Source organism: Fukomys damarensis, unplaced genomic scaffold, assembly GCF_012274545.1.
Source record: "Fukomys damarensis isolate Sample0158 unplaced genomic scaffold, DMR_v1.0_HiC HiC_scaffold_8, whole genome shotgun sequence".
In the NCBI taxonomy this organism is placed as follows: domain Eukaryota; kingdom Metazoa; phylum Chordata; class Mammalia; order Rodentia; family Bathyergidae; genus Fukomys; species Fukomys damarensis.
The window spans coordinates 27,521,226-27,527,959 of NW_022900920.1; positions in this window are offsets into that span (position 1 = coordinate 27,521,226).

Sequence of the window (6,734 nt, forward strand, 5' to 3'; positions counted from 1 at the left end):
GAGAAGTGAATTTGGATTATTTTCTAAGACAAGTAATATGTAAGATTTATAAGACGGACTGCTCAAACAATGAATCAAATAATTTCTAAAAATTTAAAATGCATTACAACCTGCTTATTACTTTATTGGATATATTACCCACCCTAATTATACTCTTTAAATATAATTACAAAATTTATTATTTTTCCCAAGTCCTACTTATAATTTATTTTATTTTGTCCTAGAATTGAAATTCACATATTTTTAAATTATTGTCTCCTTTCTTGGTGAACGAACAAAATTTGTCCTCAAGCATGGGCCTGGATAAAACTTCTATAAGTACACAGATATTCACATTTAGGGTTCGCTGTTAAAGACAGGCCTGAAGATAGAATTTCCTTAGGAAAACACTTGTTTTGAATGTTGAAGTGAAGAGGTACTACTTACATGACTCAGTGGCACTGGAAGAGAGGGACTCTAAGGGACTTGGTACACGCTAGGTCCATACCATCTCTGTACAAACTACAGCCACAGCCTCCTAGCATTCTCCCGCCTCACAATCATATTTTCTTAAAATCTCCCACATGCTTAATCTTGTTATCCTTTACAAACAAAAGGAGGTGTACCATACCAATCACTCATGCCACAGACAAGTTGCCTCCCACCAATGTAAACCAACTCAGCAATATAATAAGTGTCAAAGAATCACCCATCCCACCCATGCAGTTTCTTCCATAAACTTTCCCCAAAACCTGTAGAGTTTTACTGTTCTCTCCTATTGTTTAAGTGGGAACTAAAGCTTAGAATAGTAATCCTTCTGAGCTCTCACAACTCTTAAGGTTTAAGCCCAGGCCTGCACAGGTCCTAGGATTCCATTGCCGTGGTTTTCATCATTTATTGTACTTTTCTTCTAATATTATCTCAGAAGACTACAAATGGAACCCGTAGGTTTACTGATAACAAAGACTGAATTCTTTATGAATTTATTGCACAAAACTCAAATTAATATGCTTCACCCCAGCTGAACATTTATTACATGTTAAATATGTTCCAAGTACCTCTGGGGTGTCAACTCCTTTATTACTCACAAAAATGTAAGTAGGTACTGTGCTGTTTTGTTATGGGTCAGTTCTGTCTTTCAGTTTGACACACAGAGTCAGAGAGGTTTTGCAGTCTCACCTAAAGTCACACTGCTAGCTGACAGTGGACACAGAATTCAGGCTTCTTCAATTTGGCCGTGGTGTCTGTCCATGCCCTTGGCTATTCTCTATTGCATGTCTAATACTCTAGGGTATAGAATTTAGAGGATATTTCCTGGCCAGATTTTCTAATTGATTTAGTTAGTCTTGCTGATGAGTTTTACTGCTATTGGACTAAGCGCTCATGTCAGATAAATAGCATCTTAGGTCCTGAAGGAACAGGGGACTTTAGTATTATCAAGGCGCTAAATTCTACTTCTAGAGAGAAGCCACTACATATTCCAGATGACAGTACACAGGCCATAGCACTGAAGCATCCACATGTGAAATACGCCTCCTCTGCCTTCTGAGCCAATGCGAGTTTTTCATTTGGATGCTTCAGGTCCTGGACATAAGACAGCTTTATGGCCTCACGGCAGTTCATACCCACTTGAAAGTGAGTGGGCTTAGCTATTAGTGGACAAATAATGATTTATGAAGGCCAGGGATTGTGGCTCAGTGGCACCTCACCTGGCTTGCAAGCGCAAGGTCCTGAGTCTGACCCCCCGTACTGGAAAAAGAAATTTAAAAAGATAAAAATAATGGCTTATCCTTTTCCATTAAATAATGAGGCACACACCCACACACACACGCACACACACACACACACACTATTCTATGTAAACAGGCAGTGACGAACTTTCCCTCCAAGGCCAAAGCTCTGTGTGTCCTCAGAGCCCCCAGGACCTCACCCACAAAGGACTGACATCCATTTTGAGTGATCATTACCCAAGCTACATTGACAATCTCATGTCTTGGCTTCCCTTTGAGTAAATCACCAGTGCTAATTACCATGAGAAAGCCTGCTAACCTCTAACTCTCTTTTCACAAGTTGTAGCTGCCACATCATCTTCTGTATGATTCATTTCTCTTGGCCATCTTTGTGCCATATTTTAAAAATATAACTGAATTATTTTGTGACTCAATAGTATCATATATATCATAACTTACCGTTATTTTCATTTACACCCACATGGCTTTTTATTTTTATTTTTGGTTCTCAATTTTTTTTTCATTTTATTAGTACATGTTTGTAGTGCATAATGACTCATATGGAGGTGTTCCATGTACATAACACATTTTAACTATTTTTCCATTCTCTTCCCCTATGCTCTCCTTCCCCCCTCCTTCGGTCTCTTGGTCCCTGGGGAAGGTAAACTAGTACAAACATTACCTGCCTCTTATCACCTCTTGTTGCTTTGTTGCAATCTCCTGAATCTTCACCTCCTGACCACAAATAATCAGCACATAATGTTGAACCTAATACAGTTTCTCCTTTTCTTTTGACTGTTTTCTGGAAACAAAGATGATTAAAGAAAAATGATGACTAAATTTCTGTTCTAAACAGCACTTTATCTTGCTGTGAGAGCCTGGCCACAGAGGGCTGTCTTTGGATGAAGGAGAGCAAACATACAGCAAGTCTGAGCTAGGGCATCTCTTTATTTTCCATATCAATCTTGAGAGAAGAGCCTCTGATACAAGTCTTCATCCACTAATGCATCTATCATAAATATGGTACGATTTGTTATCATTGGCTATCAATTCACTTGGGTCCTAATCTAGACAAAATACATATACTGTTTATACTTAGGAAGGTCAAATTACACATGTGGACTAATCATTCATCATCTGCTTCAAATAAATATTTTAAAAAATATTTGCCAAATGCTTTTTCTGACAGTGTTCTAAGACCATGAAGGATTAGGTGATGGATAGGCTTGGGAATAGAAACCTGAAGCATGGTTTGGACACTGATTTTAAGGAGTCCACTTCTGCCACAATTTGCATGCTTGTGAAACCCAAACCAATGACCTAGGTGTCCAGACCCACTGCTGTGGTTTATAGCTAAACTACTCCCCCAAAGTCTCATGTCTTCAGAGACAGGGCTTTTGGAAGGTCGTCAGGGTGATGTACTCATCTGTCGATTGGTCTGCTGATGCCCTCACTGCCGAATATGCTATTAGGAGGTGGGTCTGGGTCAGAGGGGCAGAAGTGGTGAAAATGAGGCTTATGTGGCCTCCCACAGAGAGTGTTTGGATGGGAATCTGTGGTTACCTACCGCATGCCTCCCCCTAGAAGCAGTGTTCCTGAATGGCTTTCCTAACCTCAGAGTTACTCCCCTTAAGATAGCTTTACTCAGTGCTTTGTATTTCCAAAGATATATAGTAACCAACAATTACTTGAGTGCCTTCAGACAGGTACCTAGAAATATTGGCTAAATTTGTTCCTAACACTGGAGGTTCAAGCCCCGCACAAAATTTTATTGATTTAACTCAAAGAGTGCTGAAAAGTAGATTGTTGTTACTCCCATGAGTATAGGCAGAGGAAAACAACCACCTAGATTGGGGATACTTGTAACACTTATCCCTGAAAACAAAGTGAGATACTTGACATTCTAGAATAACATAATTAGAAAATGCATGTTGTCAATTCACTACTTAATCATTAATTCATCGAGGAGACTTTTATTAATGACTTTTTAAATATAAGTTGGATGTGAGGTTTGGAGTGCTAAGATTCAAAGAGGCAGTACTTATCCTGAAGGAATTTTAAAACAAATAAGAAGACAGTGATATTCCATTGTCTAGCTCACAATAGTTTTCAGCACTTGTCAGCTTTCTTTTTACATATTTGCCTTTCCTTATGCAAAGTTGTGTACCAGTTGTTGCTGAAAATTTATCCATGACATCCACTAAAGTGAATGGCTTCCAGGGATTTTCAGATCTCCTCTTCAGTGAACCATGGCACTAGCTCAAACAGGATTTAATTTTTCCACAAGTATTCTCACTCAGAATATCATAAAACAACTTTGAAGAAGAAAGGCATACCATTGATGCGTGCAATCTAAAGTGATCATGGAGTAAAATGCACAGGTTCACTGTGTCTTTGTTCTTGTGACTCTGCCCGTGTCTTCCTTACCACCCTAATCTATTGCCATGCTGGGCCAGCCCTCACTTGGTACAGAGTGAGTAGAGTACTGCTAAGAGAAAGTTTAAATTGGGAGCATAGAAAACAGTCACAAAACTTACCTTGTCATGGTTAGCTTGTAAGTAATCTTGACTGGAACACGATATTTTCCAGAATTTTGACTTCCCCCATGGTTTCAGCACCAATGCTGTCAGCTGGCCAGTTGCAATTTGGTTTGTGACTCTGAATCTCAGCACTGAAAGGTTACAAAGCTATAGTGCTGTCCCCAAAACAGATTTTTATTTCTGGGAAGAGGAAAAAGCGAGCTTCTCCACACAGGAGTGTCAAATAGTGCAAACAACCTGCCTTCTACTTTCCTCAGCCTGCTCTTTATTTTGTCAGCTCTCCTGTGGAATGATGCTATCTGAGTCGAAGCATGAGAGCTTTCGTGTACCTCTGACTACCATTTTGCTATCACTTACAACTTGTGAATCGAGTCTGTTCCTCGGGAAGCCACTCAACAAACTCTTTTCCTTTTATTCTTTTGTGAAAGATGAATGGGAAGTCAGAGAAAATAAGAGAGAAATGAGAGAAAATAAGATAAATATAAGATTGGGTGGGAGGAAAGAGCTCTGATATCATTGTGCCTTTCAGATATCAATTTTAAACCAATCTCACCAAAACCCTTTAGATAATATTGTGGCAAATAATGTTAAATTGACATAGCCTCTTGTAGGATCAGGTGACTCATTATCCTTTTCCCCTTTTATTCCCTAAAAAAATTGGATTATGATGGAAACAAAGTGGTTGAGTGAGCTCCACTTTCATCTAGTGTGCAGAAGTTCTATTATAACTGTTTTTACTTTTTATTTTTATTTTTTTGGTACCGGGGATTGAACTTGGGTCCTTGCTCTTGCAAAGCAGGTCACCAAACCACTGAGCTAAAACCCTGGCTATTATAACTGTTTTTAATCTGGACATTTAATAGTGAAACTCCTGGATAAAATTTGCAATCTACCTCCATTAAAAAGTAGTAATTATTAATATTAAAGGAATAACTATTCATAAAAATTCATCATACAGGATCATAAAATTATACCTCTCTTCAGTGCTTAAGATATATTGTGCATGTTTCCATAATTATCAATGTAACCTTGCCTTTTTTTTCAGTTTGAAGAAAGCCTCACAAGAGAGCACTTACTCATTTTTCATAATCAAACAAAGAATACATTTAGAAAAATTTAAAACAACTCAGAGTGGAAATATACTTTCTTTTACATTTCATAGAATCAAAGAAATAATGAGATAGAAAGGAAAATAAAGCTCAATAAAATTATAAAATCTAATATTTCCTACAAACACAGTCTGAGGATTTATAAGAATAGGGTTCATGAGGTAAAGATCCTTAATATTGTAATGGAGATTTTAGTAACAACCCTCTGCTCTAGTCAACACTTGTATTTCTCCTTCCTCCTTAACTTCCTGATTCGTTATTTGCCTGATGGTAACCCACACTTCTATCTCCAGTAGACTGGGTAGAACTGGAAATTGGGGTTCTCCTGAACAAGACAGAGCCTTTAGTCTTGTGTCCTTATATCAAATCACAAGGACATAGACTTATAAGCAAAATAATTCATTACCTGTGTCCTTGACACAATAGATCAGGATCTTTTTTTTCTAAATTTAATTTCATGTCAGAGTTAGCTGTAACCAAAACATCTCTAGTATTAGGTACAGCCTTAGTACCAAGTAGAGCCAAGCCTCCCTATATTTTGAGGAGGTGATTGTTAGCACTGTCCAACACAGGACAGAGCAGATCAGTACCAGACACCACTCAGTGGGTAAGAGAAATATCAGCATCAAGATAATGCAGCAAATTTTCACACAACTGTTATGAAATTGTAGTTAGCATATCTAAAATCCTTCTCTCACTCAGATGATCTTTTCACTGTGCAACATAATGGCTAATAAAATTTTTAAATGGAAAAAAGTCATAAATTAGAAAATCATTTCACCTTCTATTTAAAAAATCACCCAAGCCCATGTTCCTGCCTTCGCAGTTAAATTCAGTATGTGTATAGGTACATGTGATATTTGCGGTTGTGCTTCTTTCAATACCTGTGCCTATGAGTGTGTGGATGTCTATTAATACCCAGGAGTTGGCTTCAAGTTCATTATGGTCATCTCATATTAAAATCTCATCCTCTGTCCAAGAAATCAGTAAAACATGGCAAAACTATAGCCCATCTCTATTAATGACTCTCTAGCAAGTATGAGAGATGAATTATCCTGAGTTTCAAGTGATCAAGGATTTACTTTAATAATCACTTTCTGTGCAAGTACAATAATAAAGGAACAATGAAAGAAATATATATTTTTGAGATGTTACACGTATGTCTCTGCACATTAGCACTGTCTCCTCTACTTGAAAATTTTACACTCTAAATGCAATAATATGATGGTAAGAAAATCTTACAAATGTAGCATGGAAATGTCATGATTTGGCAAAACAAGTATCCAATCCTTATTTTGTCTTGTTGACAGGTGTTTATAAATCATCCATCAGCCAGGGATTTAGCTTAGTGGATCAGTGGCCTGCCTTGCAAGTGC